Below are 20,501 nucleotides of genomic sequence, written 5' to 3' on the forward strand. Positions count from 1 at the left end.
CGTAGGCAGAGGTCTGTTCAAGAAGGCGAGGCTCGGCTGAGCAAATCATTCCCAAGAATACCTTAATTAGTATTTGTGTGACCGTATGCTTTCATCGTACGGTTCGTACCGCGAAATGTTGATTTTCTACATGCCTTTGGTCCAACTTCCAACATTGAATGATTTTACCATTGACATTGGGCCTAGGCTAGGCAAACTTAACTTGTAAGTTGTTGGCTACTGTAGTTTGGTACAATGGTAGGGTAGATCTAGCCAAACTTAACTTAGGTTTAGCCTAAGCAACCAGGAAAGTGTTGTTGTGGTTAACTTTATGCAACACAGCAGGCCTTTGTGTTACTTAAAATGTTCACTAAATACTGTTAAAGTGGGGAAACTTTACTTTTAGTTATAAGGCCATGTTAAGCAGTTTGGCCTAGGCTATGCCTACGTATAGCCTGGGCCAAGGCTTTTATTAGGCCTAGGCTAGTTAGAATAGTTTATGGCACATACATTGATATCAATTGTCATTATTTTACATTGTAGACAAACATTAATCGTTAAGCATAGCAAAAGTCTGCTACAGTGATAGATGCAGTATAGGCGTAGCCGGAGCTGATCAGATCATAGTAAGGCCTATGTACAATATCATATTCCTAAAATTGCTAGCTAATTGTAATATGCAGACTAATGTGTCAAGGTTATGCATAAAATGTAGCAGTTAGTTGCCATGCTTACCAATATTGCTGTCACATAATATTACATTGTTTGTTAAATTTTCATTTGTTATGATTGTTGTTCTTTCCACTTATCTCAATTCTCACAAAATCAATATCAACCAGTGGTAGTTTTCTACCGTAAGCATATGCCTAGCCTAATATCCTGCATAAGGATGTTTGAATTGGTGTAAGAGTCGATGACCTTTCACATATCATTGTTGTAACACCGATCCGGAACATCACAAAAACCAGGGCATGACATAATTTGCAGTTTGCAGATATAGTGAAGGGCATTGATGGTAAAAGCTGTTATTCCCATCACTTTTGTTGAGCCCTGAAGCACATGAAATATATTGAGAACTATAAATAAAAAATATAATAGAGATGCAGAAACTTTGAATTTTACAACATGAAACGAGCTGGACTTTTATTAATTAAGAAAATCATACATTTTCTTCATATTTGGCATTGGTAACTAGTAAAATTTAAAATGCTGCTATGATAAAGCATATATCAATTATCTGAATTACAACTTGGCAGACAATGACATTTGAACAAGTACACCAAGCTGCCCAAAATGTGAGCAGTATGAACATGTTTCTGACCTTATAGATTCACTTTGTTCAGACTGCCCAAAACAATTGCAAAGGCCTCAAATTTAGCTTCTTTAACTTTGTTTTGTTTCCAAAAACCCCTCCTTAGCCAGTGCAATGTAATTTTGACTCCTAACAGAGCAAAGGAGAAGCCTTCCTAGCAAAATGTTAGACTTTACTGAAATTGATCGGAGATTGAAAACATTGGGTCAGCCACTCTGTTCCAAGGATATAAAAAAACATGAGACAATTTCAAGTGAAGGTGCAATACATCTGTAATATAATTGATTTATATATTATTTTAGACAATTGTGTGAAATTTGTGTAAAAAATCTTTAAAAAAATTCTACAGGTTTATGAGCGTTGTCATGCATGCAGATTTTTTTCTTCTCTAGGAAGTTCTATAAATATCACAATACTTCCTGTATTGATGTAGAGAAGATATGAACAATAGAATGGAAAACAGAATGCCACTGACTTTCACAGTTCAAGTTTAATTGTTTCACACATAATACTATTAGTTTCAGAATAACATATGATGGGAAGATGGATCTACTTTGATGTATTTCCAAGAAAAGGAGAATTAACTTTCTACATACTTGAGTGAAATAGAAACTATATACTTTTTCATACAGTAAGATGCAAGACTTTGAAAAACATTTATGGCATGCCTAACCTTTAACCCCACCTTGCAATTTATAGCAGTATCATATAGCAAGATCACTCACATTTGAGGTTGCCTACTGTATGTTGCTACATTTCAGTGATGTATGCATTTCTGTTGGGAAAAGTTTTCAGATTCTTAGAAGCTAGTTACTAGCCATATAGTAAGCTAAATATAGTTATCGATAAAACTGTAAACAATGTTGGTTCAGGAACCCTTTCCTGCCCCCCCCCCCCAATCCATCTCTCACTGTGCAGAACTGAATTTTTAATGAGCATCAAAAACATAGCTATATTTAGTGTTCGACCGATAATCGGTTAGACAATCGGCATCGGGCCGATTATCAGACAATCGGTAAATAATCGGCATCGGCAAAATCCATTGCTCTACCGATTAGTTGGAACCGATTATTACGTTCCACATAAAGGATTGTATTTTCCGCGCTTTTGATACACCACAACCACAACGGGGAAAAAAAAAAATTATCATTCGATTCAATGCTATTCTTAGCCGGAGAAGGTGCGCTAATCTACCGGGGAATGGTATCGTAAGTCCCTCGCGCGAGTTTGTACAAATGCTGTTCGATACACTATCTAGTTTTGGCAGTTAACATCATGCAGTATACCCGCGTAACATGATCACACAGTATACCCGCGATAAGCTTAGGGGAACGACGTATTTTTTACTTCGCTTGTTGCATCTAACAAAACCACCTGTCATCATGTTGAACGATTGATAAGAAAGAAAAATTGTCTATACTAAATATAATCACCAAATAAGTATACTTTTGAACCACTTTGGCCGTTTCACCGTAGGTGAAAAACTGGAAAGTGAAAACAATAACATTAGGCTTTTTTCATTGTGAGAACTACGTACATTAGGCTAGTGGTTGAGCTTCAGAACTGTTAAGTTTGAAAATGCGCCCAAGATTTTACAAATGGCATAAAATGATAAAATCAAGGCTCCAAATACACCTAAAAATCTATAAACACGTTTGGCGACATTCCTCAGAAGTTCTACTGCATAACAGTATTTTGTGATTAGGCAAACATTCTTACGCATATTTTTACGAAAAGCCCGATGAACTTTTTTTCCTATGCCGCATGTACCATACGTGCTTACAGTAACTAAACTCCTTACCGCACATGTAGTTAAGTCAATGGAGAAGCGCTATTGACTTACTGTGTATGATCGTTTGAAACAACGTTCGTTCGATCGGAAGTTTTACCGCGCAGATGGTAATCATTGAAAACTTGAAGCAAACGTTCGGGATTGTTTTATTTTTCATAATAAAATAAAACTGTTAGCAAACTGCTTATCCACTAAAGAATTTTTCATATCAGATTATATATTTCGATATCAGCTAACGAAATAACGAATATTTTATTTACGTGGGATATACTTTTAACTTTATTTACGTTGGAGTTGCAACACTGATAATAGTTTTAATAGCAGTTGTAGAACCTGTCCCTAACTTTTTTGTTTTTCATTTCGTAGCCAATGGCTACTATTTCCCCCCTTCTGTAGTCTGTACAGTACTGTGTTGTGGCGGGATTGCAATATTGCGACTCCTCGTTATAATCGTACATCGCCCTATGTATGTATTACAGTGTTCTTTACTTGCTCCATTAATATTTACTGTGAAAAGTTAAGTCGTTCATCTTTGATTGTATTGGCCTAGAAGTTGGTAATCATGCATAACACTTAATCATACATTGGGCCAGTTCCACGAAAATTTTGAAATAATCGGTAATCGGTAATCGGCAATCGGCCGATTGTCACAGGAAATAATCGGTAATCGGTAAAACCGATTGTCATACAATCGGTCGAACACTAGCTATATTTATATAGGATCTAATAGCACTGCCAGTGTCAGGAAAGGTTGTCATCTGCATTTAGGAATGTAAAGATACATACTGCACTGTTCATACTGTACATGTGCAAAACCTCAACAGTGCAAAATCTGACCTTTCTTGTTAGATAGATGTGAATTGCTGTCATGATAGTAAATATCATCTGTTATTGTTACCCATTCAGAGGAAACTTACATGTATGCCAGTTTATAGTTGGGATCAAACCTCTTCATTTTGAGACTGTTCTTCCTCTATGATTGTCGATGGCCATCCACTGATATTTGGGTTGAATTTCCATCCACTCCTAAGTGCATGTCAAACCTGGCTTTACGTGCATTAGGCCTACCGTATGGTGCACATACCTATATGTTAGATTTTAAGGATTTACTTTCTGGTCTGATATAACTGAACTACTCATTGGATAACTAAAAATCGTCGCGAAAAAAAAAAAAGAAAAAAAAAATTAAAGAAAAGGACTTGCCAAAGTTACCTACAGTGAATTGCATAATCATAGTTCCAATTAGTGATGGGAACGGTTCAAACATTTGCTCCCGGGTACCCATTTGCTAATATCGGTCGTTCACTTGGGTACCCAATCATTATGCATTGCAGCTTAAAACCCATTGCAGCTTAGATACTAAAAACCCTTATTGTTAAATGGTTTTCGATGTGTAATTATGAACCAATCACATGTTGCTTGATTCTGTTCAAATTTTTTGTGGGACTGGACAGTACCTCTAAATCAGACATGGAAGTGTTAAACTTATGAGCCGCTCAAGAGTACAAAGGTCAAGTTTTGTCGCATTGAAAGTGTGCAAGTACATCACTGCAAAACTTAATAACTATTGCATCAAATAACAAACTTTCACTCACAGGTTTTCACATTATTAAAACTACGGTTATTTACTCAACAGACTGGTAGTGAATCTGTACCATGACTCATATTCTAGCAAAGTTAAAAATGTCAGGGATTTGCTCATGCCGGGTGGCGGCGGCATTTATGCCCTGGCAGTTCTGAATGTCGCCCATTACATACAGTGTTATAACGTTTCTGCCCGGCACTATTTTTGATGATTAATTCAACAACTTTTACCACTACCAATATATGGTGACTACTTGGCACATAAGTTAGCTCCAGAATAGGCAAAAAGAAAAACATTTGCCATCCAAGCTTACTTGCAAAGATTTCCCAAAGGGGAGGTGAACACCCACCCCTCCCTTCAGGACGTGGATCACACACTGCACAAATCCGCTCGGCACTCAAATATTCCTGAGGACATCCCTGGAATTTGTTACTGTTATCGCGTCATTTTAGGACACAATGCAATTTTTCTCTTGTGTAGAGCTATGTACTTATATACCTGTACCAAGGTCAATTCAACTTGGACTCGTATTGACACTGATGTACTCGTGCTACAGTCTGGTACTCCGTACAGTATGTACTTATGATCACAGACTTGCTAACATGTGGAATGTGCACTTCATTCATCACCTGAGCAAGTGAGAAAAGTTTCATGAACCTGAGGTGTTGGATGTGAACCACATATCAGCGGGACAAAGTAATTAATTAGTCCGTATCCTGTACTACTCAGTCTGGCTTCCCTGTTTTGGTAGGTTTGCCTGAATATTATCCTGCCCTTCACCCTTGTCATCGGACTTTAATGTCAGCTTGTGTTTGCGGTACTCTCTTGAGTATGTTCTCGCTAACGGTGATTAGAGAAACCCCGGGGAGCTCTGGGCTTTCTACGCAACTCTGTAATGTGATGAAAAGGATCGTAGAAAGATCGTTACTTCTATGCGAAAGAGAACGCCTAAGTCCTGACGTACGCAAATGATTAAGTATAGAGTTCAATGACAACTGAATGAAAGGAGAAGAACAACCGATGCTAAGAATAGCTCTAACAAATACAAACTGCTGTAGACAATGAATGAGAGTTTAAATTGTAGAGAGTTTTAGAGTAGACTTCCACCGTTTAGGCTTCATCAATTATGAGATGACAATTTGTTAACTTTTCAAGTTGTTTTCTTCATTATTAGTGATCTTGGACTTAAAATAATTGCATTTGAAGGGTGAATTCTTTCAATTAAGTTTGAAAGTTTTGTGGGAAGTAAACAAAGCTATCAGGGTATTATGAGACAGTACTTACTTAAATAATTGTCAAAGCAATTTGTTATAAATGAAAAACAAAGAGGAGAAGAGACAAGCAACAAAAAAGAAAAAGAAGAAACCAAAAAGGCCCCCCAAAAACGAAGAAAAAGGCACTGTTCATTTTATGTCAGTGTTTAATCTCTGCAGTCTCACCATTGAAGTTTGCAAAATGTTTCCACACTGATAATGCCTCATTTTTTTTACTAGATACAATATTACTGTTTTTCGAGTATTTCATTGTTTTTTCCCATAGATCCTAATTTGGCAACAGGTACAGTTAATACACTGGGCACTAGGTAACAGTCATTCAAAGGTTAATTACCATCTGGATATCTTGATTTGCTGGTAGGGAAACTCATAAGTTGTCGGTATCAACAGAGTCCCTTTAAATCTTCATTTGTCAAGTATATTGTACTGTTTATACAGATGATATTGTGCAGTCACCATCATACTTCTCAGCCCTTTGCCGCCATCATCTAGTGCTGGGGTGGGCAACTTACGGCCCACGGGCCACATGCGGCTCTCAAGTGATTTATTTACGGCCCGTGAGATGTCTCAAGAAAAAGAAAAAAATCAATATATTTTACAACATCACAAAAACGAGCTAGCTGCTTAGAATATATCAGCACTAATGATGCTGTCATGTAGGCCTATTATCCCCATTAATTATCAACTGTACTGTATTGACATTATGTTTTTGTGAATGCAGATTACAGTACACACACCTATTGCTTGAAAGTCCTCGGAATCAAAGGTTTGAAATCAACAGTAGGTCGTTGGTTAGGTGCGGCCCAGTCAATTTTTCACTCCTTATATCTGGCCCATTCATTCAAAAAGGTTGCCCACCCCTGATCTAGTGGTATCACACTCAACTGTCAAAGGTAACTTTTAAGATGTTATATTGAGAGACAGTAATAAAGTGAAAATAAGGCATAAACTACACAAATGCTTCCTTATATAGAAAAAGAAAAAAAGTACAACTTTTTGTTTAAGTTGCTTTCAATAAAAAGTTTCTACATTTTTTGAAAGGTTTGTAACTACAGTATCTCAAGTCGTGTGGTAGTCTTAGTCAAGTCGTTTGTATTTACTCTTTTTTCTCACATGCAAACTGTACATGCCTCAGAGTCTGTTGTCTGCCTACCACGAATGTACTTGCCCACTGTATTTTACATGCCCGAGGTTCTGTCCGATACCTACCTCTTGGACATTTCTCCAAAGAGGGGCGTGAACTTATGCAAAGCCACAAAATCTTTATTCATATTATTATTATGAAATTGCGTGTCATGTTAGATCATGTTCCTTCCACAGCAATTAGTGACCATCTCGCAGTTTACAAACCAATCTAAGGCCAATCTGAGGTGATTGTTCACTGTGGGAGGCAGGGCTTGAATAAACATTTTGGGGGAAGTGGGCCCAATTGGCAAACCTGATTGGCTTCTTTGCTTTTCCTTAGCAAATCTGCCAAACTGAAAGGAAAACATACGATAGCTTATGAGAAATGTGCAAGACCCTAGTATCAATCGAAAGCGATACTGGGGGTGTTCTCTGGGCAGTACAGCAAATAGATACAGGAAAATAGCTTTGTGAAAAAGAAAGGTACACTAGGCTGTTCATGATACTAGGGTCTTAACAAGACTAGTTGTTTGGTGTTTTAGTGCCCATGGTTTATCTATATATATGCAGACTTTATTAATCAAAACTACAGTTATGAAAAGTTTCCCCAGAGGTAATGAGGGTGGAATTGAAGAACTTTGCATGCATAGACTCGGGGATGTGTGACCTGATTAACTCACTTTGGCTTTCGCTTTGAGAACAACGTTTCTATATGCTGCTGTGTTGGAAGAATCTAACCGTAATAGTATTTTCCGACTTTTCGATCTGCGTGATAGTTAATGCTGACTTTGCAATCCACGGTCCCCCCTCACAATTTTGCAAGGTTGTTAAGAGTGACCCGTTATCCCTTTCGGGAAACCAACATGTATTTAATGACAGTTTCAAAGAAGACGTGTTATTTGAATACGTACTCAAATTATGCATACATATTCATACTATATAGGCCTACAGTGTGTAGCATATGTGTTATACTTGGGCACTGTTTATATATCAAATTATTTTTGAACATTGCATATTTTCTGGTTTGATGAAAATATAATTTAAAAATATTCCTCCTAATGTTACGCTGCTGATATCCTAGCTCACTCATGAGAGTGGAATGTGTTTATAAAGCCAGAAACATGTCGGTTAAGGCCCAAGGAAAATCACAGAAACCATAAATATCGTGTAAATTAATCAAAATCTAATTTCATTCAATTTTCAAAATACAGCCTTAAGTAAACCGACTGGTTGGTAAATGTAATCTTAATATATGTACCTATCACACCCCAAAAATTGTAGGCCTAGGCTAGGTTAAAGTTACATTCCACATATTGATTACGAGTTCTCACTTCTGTAGATGAATCCATGCTGGTTAATATGTAGCCTTGCAACGTAGTTTATTAAGTACAGCTTAGGCCCCCCCCTCTCCCCTGTAACACTGTGGTGCTTTAAACACGAAGTAAAGCTTGTTAATTAAAAGTTGTCATGATGGAATGGGTACAGCCTTGATGTAAGGGGGGCTACAACAGATGAGAGTGGATCAAATTTTTCTCGTAGTACCCAGGCTCTTCTTTGGAGGCTTTCTTGTATTAACGATAGGTCCACAAACAATAGACATATTACCTACATTCTTTGAATTTACTCAAAATTGTACATGAATACAGTAAGTCTATATGTATATACTTATAGGCATACAATGTACACTACATAGCCTATGTGTGTAATCTTGTGCATTGTGTTTGGCATTTAGATTGTAAAAAACTAAAGATATGACCATTGTCATTCATTTGCACTGTTGATTACTCCTTAGTTAAACATATCACTACAAGGTCTGTTACATAAAGGATAGTAGGCAATTTACTCATTTAGCAAACTAGGGTAGTAAATTAAATTATCTCCTTTTTTGTGGCAGAATACAGCTTTTATTTTTACATAATTTACACAGCCTGAACCAAGGATAAAGACTAAAATATCTGAAAAATGCTTTCTTTAATTTTATGCTCATATGATTTCATTTCCTGAATCGCTTTGCACATTCATTACTTGTTTCTCGTTTGAAGGTTTTACTCTTGGTTTGGCGCACCTATCAGATTATGAAACTTGTCCTTACTATAATATGACTAAGGTATTTAACTTATTGCCATGGTTACAACAATAACTAAAGAGGTTAACCTTTCATCAGAGACATTCACCAATCTGTGAACTTGTTTTAATTGAGTTTTCATAGTATAGAATTGCACTGGTGTAAAATTTATGACCGATTCTGCAAAGACCATTTAAAAGATAGTTCTATTATTGCAGTGTGCTAGAGAGTACATGTACTATGTAGCTATTAAAGTGTTGAGGTTGAGACACATCAAACTCAGCATGCAGTCTCATACCCTCACTTACAGCAACTTAAAGCAGCTTGTTGCCTTTTAGTTTCCAGAATTTTTTTTGGGGGGGGGGGGGGAACCATGCACAGATTGCAAGGTCGGCAAAGACTATCACGCGGATCGCAAAGTCTGTAATTACTATTACGGTTAGATTCGTTCAACACGGCAACATACAGAAAAGGTTTTCCTCAAAGGGGAAGCCATAGTTTTTAAGTTGGTTGAGTATCAATACCGGTAATAGAACAAATCCATGACTATGAGTACCCTAAAATATCCTTGAGTACAAGTGTTGATCAGTATGAATAGAAGTTCCTAATATGAGTACAAAGCCACAGGTACAGTATAAGTTCCAGTGTGAGTACATAGTTTTTAAGTTGGCTGAGTATCAATACTAGTAAGAGTACAAATCCATTATTATGAGTACCCTAAAATATCCTTGAGTACAAGTGTTGATCAGTATGAATAGAAGTTCCTAAGAATGAGTGCAAAGCCATGGGTACAGTGTGAGCTCTAGTATGAGTACATATTTTTTAAGTTGGCTGAGTATCAATACCAGTAAGAGTAGGAATCCATGACTACTGTATGAGTACCCTAAAATATCCTTGTATTAATCAGTATGAATAGAAGTTCCTAAGAATGAGTACAAAGCCACAGGTACAGTATAAGTTCCAGTGTGAGTACATAGTTTTTAAGTTGGCTGAGTATCAATACTAGTAAGAGTACAAATCCATTATTATGAGTACCCTAAAATATCCTTGTGTACAAGTATTGATCAGTATGAAAAGTTCCTAAGAACGAGTGCAAAGCCACGGGTACAGTATAAGTTCCAGCATGTGTACATAGATATCACTTGGCTTACAACTAATCAGTTGAAACTAAACTGTGATAAAACAGAGTTTATTGTTTTTCGATCACGTTTCTCTGAAGTTACACCTAATTTTCCACCACTTACTGTTGGTAAAGACTCTATTAATATCTCCTCAACTGTTAGAAACCTTGGTGCATATTTTGACCAGACCATGTCACTTGAAAATCACGTTACTAATCTCTGTCGTTCTGCAAATTGGCAACTTAGGAAAATCAGTTTGATGAGGAATTACCTCGATAATAAGACTTGCGAGATACTGGTCCATGCGTTTGTGACATCAAAGCTTGATTTTCTTAATTCACTTTTATTTGGCCTTCCTGATTCGACCATCAAGAAACTCCAAAAGTTCCAAAACACCGCTGCCCGTATTGTGAAAATGAAAGGAAGAAAGTGCCGCACCACCCCACTTCTGAAGGAACTTCATTGGCTACCTATCAGCTACAGAATCCAGTATAAAATACTTCTTCTCACCTTCTGTGCTCATCATCTTGAACGGCCTGTGTACCTGTCACAACTTCTCTTGCCATATACTCCAACTCGCACACTTCGTTCCTCCAACAAACTGTTTTTAACTGTTCCAAAACCACGATTGAAGAACTATGGTTACAGAAGCTTCCAATACTCTGGGTCTTATCTCTGGAACAAGTTACCAGATCACATTCGAACATGCTATAAACTTTCTACTTTCAAAAGTCTACTTAAGACCCATTTTTTCACTTGTTCTTTTGTAAATTAATTTACTTTTGTAAAGCGCTTTGAGCAGTAACTTTTGTTTACTGATTTGGCGCTATATAAGTCTCATTTATTATTATTATTATTATTTAAAGTTGGCTGAGTACACGTAAGAGTACAAATCCATTATTATGAGTAATTAGTCTAAAATGTCCAAGTTGAGTACAAGTAGGATTACCAACTCTCATGTGTAACAAGTCTGGACTGAAGCGCATTGATCTCTAAATTAATTGCATTAATTTATGCAAGATTCTTTGATAAAAGACTGAGAGACTTCACTACAGCTCAAACTATGTGTTAAGAGAGACCTAAGCTTTGCCAACAAATGTGTGAATTGTTGTCCTAAAATTTGGTGAAAAAGTTGACAATATTGCTGTATATACCAAAATGGCTTAGTTCTCCTCACACAGCCACCAATATTTTGCTTTGTTACCATGGAAATGATGTTGATTAATATTATAAATATTTTTATTTTTATTTTGATTAATATTAATTTGCTAATGACTTATTTTTTGACAGTCAACCGTCTAGCTCTCAAATTTACTGTATACATACATGTCTAACAGCTGCTGATGTTAGTCAGTATTACATTCAATTAGAAACAAAAAATCAACACACGTTGATTTGTTCAAAGTCTGAATAAATAAATATTTGCATCATTGCATGTTGTTTTTGTTGCGCCCTTGTTTTCTTCAAATCAAAGAGACCTTAAAATATGAAATATAGGTCACCAGTCTTGCCAAAATTTGCCACCAAATTTGAGAAATTTAGCTGAAATTACTAATAGTTCCCAAACAGTTTTCCGAACTTTTTAACTATCAAATTACTTGCAAACATCAATTGATGATCAATGTACAGTGAAAAAAAAAATTGGCCAGAAAAAATGTTGGGAAGGTGGCAACAGTCCAAGGGGAGAAATTTTGACCAACACTGGATATTGTTAAGATGACCTTTGGTTTGAACCTTTTATTAAAGGAGCTTACCAGAACGCAAACAGGAAGTATCATCCATTTGTTTTCTAGGAATTGTTTGAAAGTTTTGAATCATTTTCCAATGGTCAGGCTAGAGTGTCAGTGTGGTCAGCTTTGCCAAAAGAAACGGAATCAAAAAATTTCATAAAGACAAGACATTGATGAGCAAACCTTTGTACAACTATGATATCGATGGCTAATTTACAGTTTCTAACTTAAAAATAATTCCTGGTTTACCTGAAATTGAATTTGACTATTTCTTGGAATTTTGTTTTGATTGTAAAATTCTGCTTATATGATATAAATAAAAAAAAAGTTATTGCCAAAATTTGCCATCAAACTTAAGAAATTGACTGGAAATAACTACTAGTTCCCAAACAGATTTACGAAAGTTTTAACTGTCAAATGACTCGCAGACATCAATTCATTATCAATGAACAGTGAAATAAAAAATAAAAAAATTGGTCAGAACAAATGTTGGGAAGGTGGCAACAGTCCAATGGGAGAAATTTTGACCAACACTGAATAGTGTTAAGGTGACCTTTGGTTTGAACCTTTTATTAAAGGAGCTTACCAGTTGCAATGAAAACAGGAAGTATCATCCATATTTGTTTTCTAGGATTTGTTTTGAAAGTTTTGAATCATTTCTCCAATGGTCAGGCTAGAGTGGCAGTGTGGTCAGCTTTGCCAAAAGAAAGGGAAACAAAAATTACATAAAGACAAGGAATTGATGCGCAAAACCTGTACGTATCGATGGCTAATTTTACAGTTTCTAGCTTAAAAATAATTCCTGTTTTACCTGATATTGAATTTGAGTATATCTTGGAATTTTGTTTTGTTTGTGAAACTCTGCTTGTTTATATTAGCTTACAGTTCAATGAATTATAAAGACAATGATGTACAGTACTTGTTGATGTGTTGTGCTCTTGAAACATATGTGTGTATATGACTCCCTGCGAATTACTAAGTCTGCACTGTAGCACTGTGACTGTTCAAAGGTAAGTGTGCAGACTTATTTAGGTAATACACCCCCCCCCTCACAGGGCTTGCAGTTATTTTGAAATGGGGCAAGTTATATGTTGTGTAGGTAGAATAACAATTTATTTGGGAGAGAGAGATGGACAGGAGGGGAGGGAGAGGTAGGGGGAGGGAGAAGGGTCATTCAATGAAGATAGATATGATGGCATTTATTGAAAGATTTTCTTAATTTCTCTCTTACTTGTCTCTTACACTATACATCTACCTGGCCTATAACAACTGTCAACATTCTTGCACTGCGCCCCTGATGACCCTCTCTCCATCCCTCTCTCCCTCCGCCTCTCCCTCTTATTATTTAATTATATTACATTTGATATTTACTGATTCTCGATAAAGGACGAGGTATGCGAGAAAAACTGAAGGCCAGTTGTAAGATAAATTTTCATAAACACTCTTAAACATGTAAAAATCACAGCAGATTCCCTGAATGAAACTTGAAAGGAAGAAATTCTGGTTGCATGTTGAGTTATTCAAATTTGTTAAATCCTGAGCGAAACGATATCACATGTCATACAAGTCAGACAACAGCAGCCTTCTCCGAAATTTACAAACTGTTGTCATAGTGACACCGAGAACAGTAATTTGTTTTTAAGTGAATGCCTTGGTCTATTATGAAAGGAATTCGGCATGTATGGCTCGCAAGTGCATATGAAATGTACTGTACTGGTTAAGTGAATCCAGACAAAGCAAATACCGCAGCATTAGAATATTTAAGGGACTAAAATAGTGATCCCAAATGATGGGTGCAAAATCGTGTATGCTCATCGAAGAAAATAGTAGGGTTACTATAGTACTGTACTACAGTAATGTACTGTGTCAGTGCACTGTACCAGTGTACTGTGGTACAATACGTTACTACAGTACTGTACTGTACAAAGTGGAAAGCATCCACTGTACTATAAGTGCACTGTACTACCAGTGTACTGTACTACAATACTTTACTGCAGTACTGTACTACGGTAATGTACTGTACCAGCGTACTGTACTACAATACTACAGTACTGTACTGTCAGTGCACTGTACCAGTGTACTGTACTACAATACTTTACTACAGTAGTGTACTACGGTAATGTACTGTACCAGCGTACTGTACTACAATACTACAGTATTGTACTGTCAGTGCACTGTACCAGTGTACTGTACTACAATACTTTACTACAGTAGTGTACTACAGTAATGTACTGTACCAGCGTACTGTACTACAATACTACAGTACTGTTCTACAGTAATGTACTGTACCAGCGTACTGTATCACAATATTTTACTACAGTACTGTACTACAGTAAGGTACTGTGTCAATGCACTGCACCAGTGCACTGCAACAGTTCCATACCAAATCAGTGAACTGTACCAGCGTACTGTACTACAATACTACAGTACTGTACTACAGTATTGTACTGTCAGTGCACTGTACCAGTGTACTGTACCACAATACTTTACTGCAGTACTGTACTACGGTAATGTACTGTACCAGCGTACTGTACTACAGTACTGTACTACAGTATCGTACTGTCAGTGCACTGTACCAGTGTACTGTACTACAATACTTTACTACAGTAGTGTACTACAGTCGTACTGTACTACAATACTACAGTACTGTTCTACAGTATTGTACTGTCAGTGCACTGTACCAGTGTACTGTATTACAATACTTTACTACAGTAGTGTACTACAGTAATGTACTGTACCAGTGTACTGTATCACAATATTTTACTACAGTACTGTACTACAGTAATGTACTGTGTCAATGCACTGCACCAATGCACTGCAACAGTTCCATACCAAATCAGTGTACTGTACCAGTGCAATGTACTACAATACTTTACTACAGCCCTTTACTGAAGAAGTGTACCGTACTAATTGTACGTGCAAATTCTGTATGCTCATGTGGTGAAAAGAGGTTTGCATCTTTTGCAATGTACAATTGATACTGTGTTTACTATGTATATAGTGTACTGTATTTGGTGTTTACTGTACCAATGAACTGTACTTCAGAAGTGCACTGGTCTACAGTGATGCATTTTATCAGCTGTACTATTAAAGAAATTGTACTAATCTACTGTAGTAGCGCACTGTAATAAACTGTTCTAGTGTGATGTGATATACTTTAATGTATTGTAATTAGTACAATATTTAGTGTATATATACATAGCACTTGTGTAGTTTAATGTACTCTAGTGTACTGTTAAGTGCACTGTATTAATAAACTGTACTTGTGTGCTGTACAGTACTAGTGTACTATACTGAACTAATGTATTGTTATGTGTTTAGTTTATCAATGTATAAGTGTACTGTTACAGTGTACTGTACATATAGTAGTATCAAAATCAGTGGAAAACCTGAATTTGTGAAGGATGGATGAATTACTAGCTGTTATCCCAGCATATAAAGATAAACTTCTCCTGCAATCCCTTCCGGGTTGCTTTCCGGGTTGCTTTGGACTGTCTAGCTTCAGGCTTTGGGTTGGATATAAGTAGGTAGAGTATCTGACTTGCAATCCTAGGGTCAGTCAGGAGTTTGTATCTCTTTCTAGCCAAACGGTGTTTCTCTTTCAAAATTCCTCATTAGCATTTTCCCTTTCATTCCTTTATAGATCTCAACAATTTGGAATTCCCTTGTAAATTCCTTTCCCAATACTGTCCAGGTTGCACTTAATGAAGGGGCAAGGAGTGAGTGGAGGGGGATGTAGGGAGTGAAAGGGGAAGGAGGAATTGGAGGGGAAGGAGGGAGTGGAGGGGGATGTAGGGAGTGAAGGGGGGAGGGAGGAGAAAGTGGAGAGGGAAGGAGGGAGTGGAGGGGGAAGGAGGGAGTGGAGGGGAAGGAGGGAGTGGAGGGGCAAGGAGGGGATGTAGGGGGAAGGAGGGAGTGGAGGGGCAAGGAGGGAGTGGAGGGGGAAGGAGGGAGTGTAGGGGAAGGAGGAGTGGAGGGGGAAGGAGGGAGTGGAAGGGGAAGGATGGAGTGAGGGGCAAGGAGGGAGTGGAGGCGGAAGGAGGATGATTTCCTGATTTAATACGTGGATACCGTTATTGTACAGTGGCCCCTGACTGGGCACTTCATGGAAAAGATTGCTTATTCCAGCCGTTCATTTCTTTGCTCTTTTAAAATTAACCTAGATATATTTAATTGTTTAAGCTGGTCACATCATTAGGGCCTACTAGGCTTATTAGCAAAATTAACAATTACCACTAATTGTCTGAATAGCAATCCAAAGTTCAAGCTGTCAGCAATGAGGAAAGGAAAAGGAAAATACTCAGATTAAGACTTCCTTGTTAAAATAACTGTTGTCCAATATATATTTCCCAGTGTTATGTTAAACATACAACCAAATTACTTCCTCTGTACACAAGTAACTTATTTTGATAGCAAACAAATATAAATACAGATTACTTATTTATTGTAATGTTTCTGTGTTTTTTTTTTGTTATCTGCAAAATTTCAAATAACTTATAGTTTTCATCATTTACTACAAAGGGTGTTGTCAACATCTGAAATTATCCTGGAATTGGCAAATTAAGGTTTCATTAAATATTACACCCTCCTTTGAACATTTCATGAACTTGAACTTTTTAGATGGTTGTTTGGCATATTCTATAAATAGACTGTTGGCAACATCAGTGATTCAGAGTGTGATGGAAACAGAGAATAGTAGAAGGTTTTGAGCATTCATGTAAATAGCCAGGACCTGGAGTGCTAGCCATAGTGTACAGCAATGAAAGAAAAGGTTGGATAGGCCTACCGCAACTACTGTATGATATCCCATTGCTGTTTAAGTGCTGTAATTTTCTTGTAAGAACGTTTTTGGACATAGCCAAAATTTACTGTAAATTATCCCCAACTGCTTAATTTTTAGCAATTTTATACAAATATACCCCCAAAAATGCTTTAAAGAATTCTACAATCACACAAACCACAGTATTTCATTCAAATGTTACACTCCCTATAGGCTTAAAAGGCTGTAGAGTTGAAACCTTGCATGTTAAAAAAATTTCATAGACTGTTTAAATTAAACTACATCTTTGGGGAAAAATACTGCATGTACTGATTTTATTTTAAGCAAGTTTAGGATGTATATAGGTAGTATATGCAGCCTTGCCATATACAGTAAATGTGGTGAAGGCCTACCGTACATAGCCTAGATATAACATTAGGCTGTCAGTACATGTGCTTTAAAGCATGACCTGAAAGTACAGTTTGTAAAAAAACAGTTGACTCAACTGGGTCTGTGGAAGCATTATTTATGAGATATTCTTGTTAAACCAGTAGCTGTTGATCGAAAGTTTAAATGAGTGCCAAATGAACCGTGGTTAAATACGTGGCCATTGCCATTGTGTTTATTAGTTAAGTAGGCCTACTTACCCTGATCAAAACGAAAAGGTGTTAAGTAAAATGTGAGAAATACACTGGTTTTACAAAATATGGGGATCCATTAATCCACTTGTGTGTTACTACAGTAAATATAAGGCTACAACTTTGTTAACTTCCTGGTAATTATTGCACCATTATTTACTGCAGTTGTTAACTTGTAACATGCTAACTGATGTGAGAGAGGGAGGGAGGGGCGGAGGGAGGGGCGGACAGGGGGAGGTTGATACTGTTTAGGTGGCAGTGAAACATCAGCTTGTTTTCAAACAATGCGCTCATATGTAATTTAAGCCATGCAGCAGTACAAGTCTTCCTACGTGGTTGATGCAGCCTCACATGTTTTTACAGCAATGGTGCTGTTGTAAAAGGTCTGTGTGTTACTGTGTGATCATGAATGTAAAGAAAAAAAGCCCTGAAAGCTAAAATTTAGACTTTGTACCCGAGTTGCCTTTATTTGGTTTTCGCTTTGTTTTATTTGTTTTTCGTCGTCAAACGTTTTCCCATTGCCTTCAGACGATATATTCTCTTTCAGTTTAGGATCAGATAAAAGTCTCTCTAGCCAAACAATATGGCGTGGGGTAGTGTAATGACAACATGTAAACATGTGCAGTATTAATACACAGCTCACAATTATAGGATTGGCCTAGAGACCTTTGAAAAAAAAGCTCATAATTTTACATTTAGATTTAATAGTTTGAGTTGTCAATGTTTTCTGCAGTTAAGGTAAAAATGGTACCCCTGGATATGTAACTTCGTTCACTCCCAAGGTACAACCTATGCTGCACTGTGTTTATATGGTCAATTCCATGATAAGGTCAACATCATACCAAAAAATTTAAAATCATTGTACATTAAAATTGTATGAGTTTCCAATAAATAGAATACTTGTAGTTACTAAAAATAATTTTTTCACCCCTGAAACATCATTTGTTTGATTATGGGGTCAGTTATAACAAATGGTTCCCGTTGTAACTAAATTATGAAAAATACAGTGAAATTTCATTTTGTGCAGATTTGTACATAGTAATCATAGATATCATCAGTTTTTTGGACTAATTATATTTGCTATAGCATAGTGCTCACTTAATAGCTTCAATTTTTTTTCGACATCAAGGCATTAGACAATAGTGGTGAATTGAAAACACCCTCCATTTACTGTCACGCGAGTCACAAAATTTACTGTTTTTTTTTTTTTTCTCCTTGCCTGCACAATAGTTTTACCCCAAATAATGAATATCAAGTCTTCACATAGATACCAAAAGGATTACTGAATTTTCCTTTCCAGAAGATATTCAAATTTTGCGGAAAATCACCCTTTATGAATGTCACGCGAGTCACGTCACGCGAGTCACGTCAAATCAAGATAGTGTTTCTACCTATTTACTGTGTGTTGGACTAATTATATTTGCTATAGCATAGTGCTCATTTAATAGCTTCAATTTTATTTTGATATCAAGGCATTAGACAACAGTGGTAAATAGGAAACAGTAAACACCCTCAATTTACTGTCACGGAGTCACAAAATTGACTGTTTTTGCTTTTTTTCTCCTTGCCTGCACAATAGTTTTACTCCAAAATAATGAATATCAAGTCTTCACATAGATACCAAAAGGATTACTGAATTTTCCTTTTCAGAAGATATTCAAATTTTGCAGAAAATCACCCTTTATGAATGTCACGCGAGTCACGTCACGCGAGTCACGTCAAATCAAGATAGTGTTTCTACCTATTTACTGTGTGAAAATTACAGGGATGTTATCTAGTTTGATGAATGAATCACTGATTAAAGATATCATATGCATTCCCCTTTAATTAGGCAACTTGAATAATATGGGCACACATAATGCAACTAATTATCATAATTTCATTTGAAATATCAGAATTTAAAATCATGAATATTTTTATTCGCAATATAATGCCTATTTTATCACCACATTTGGAAAGTTAGCACATGTCATTGATTTTTTAGTATTATACTAAAACATAATCTACATTTGTATCTGGCAATGCCATGTGCTATGACTTGACAACCTTAAGGTCTTAACTGCTCAATCATTCCCAAAATCCTATGAGCAAATGTATCTTCTCAAATATTACACTTTTGGTTTATTCAAATATGACAAATGAGAATGGTAATTTGAATCACATTTTGATAGATCTGTTTCTTCTATAACTTTCAAATGAGTGACTTCAACAGACTAAATATTGTTATAAATATTAATTGACAAAATATATTGCCTGAACAACTGTACTACCTGTACAGTATATTACCTACTGTCTGCAGTCATGAAGGTAACTCGGGGACATAATATCATCTGGACATTCCCAAGGGAAGTACCTTTTGGACACTTTCTAGACCAATGAATGTTATATTTCACTATGCAAGATCTGTACCCTCAATTCACTACTGCATTTGGTCTAGAACTATCCGAAAAGTGAACTTGTCACGCGAGTCACGTTTTCTTGTCACGCGAGTCACAATACATCTTCATCGTTATTTTCATGCGTTACAACTTTTTTTCAAAGTTGCATAGCAATTGAGGTAGAGGTGTTTTTCAACTTTGGTATGATTATAAAAAGTGATTGGAAAAATTTTAATAAGACATAAGAAATCGAACATTGTGTGTGCATTCTGATTTTTGCTAATAGTATCTGTCACGCGAGTCACGTTTAGTTTTTCGCCAATTTCACCCCCAATACTTGAGGTATAAATATTTTTTCTCTACTGTTGTAAGCATTAAGGCGTACATTCACTGCTACATTAATGCTTTACTCCCAGGTAATTTCTTTATTTGTTAAATGATATCAAATAGAGAGGAATTTGAGTAAAAATGTCACGCGAGTCACCATGGAATTGACCATATATTGAAGAAAATATGCAGGACCTAAAAGCTAATGTCAGCTTGACTATATATCCAAAGTGGAAATTTTGAGCTAGAATTTCAGCATCAATTTACCTCAGTTTTCACTTCAAAGTAGTAGTGTTCTGAAGCTTCCATAAGGAGAGAATTCCACAGATTACTGGCAGTAGAAAGAAGAGTAGACTGCATACCCATAACTAGATCTATAAAACTTCCCCTAGTTCTATAAATATGCAACGACCTAC

The 20,501-nt window shown here is 36.5% G+C and overlaps 1 protein-coding gene across 9 annotated transcripts in view; it reads left to right on the forward strand.

The window, feature by feature from the left end:
- Nucleotides 1–20,501, forward strand: part of LOC139977083 (rho guanine nucleotide exchange factor 11-like) — a 177,320-nt gene that overhangs the window by 360 nt on the left and 156,459 nt on the right. The window lies entirely within an intron of this gene.

The sequence above is a fragment of the Apostichopus japonicus genome, chromosome 12, assembly GCF_037975245.1.
Source record: "Apostichopus japonicus isolate 1M-3 chromosome 12, ASM3797524v1, whole genome shotgun sequence".
NCBI classification, from domain to species: domain Eukaryota; kingdom Metazoa; phylum Echinodermata; class Holothuroidea; order Aspidochirotida; family Stichopodidae; genus Apostichopus; species Apostichopus japonicus.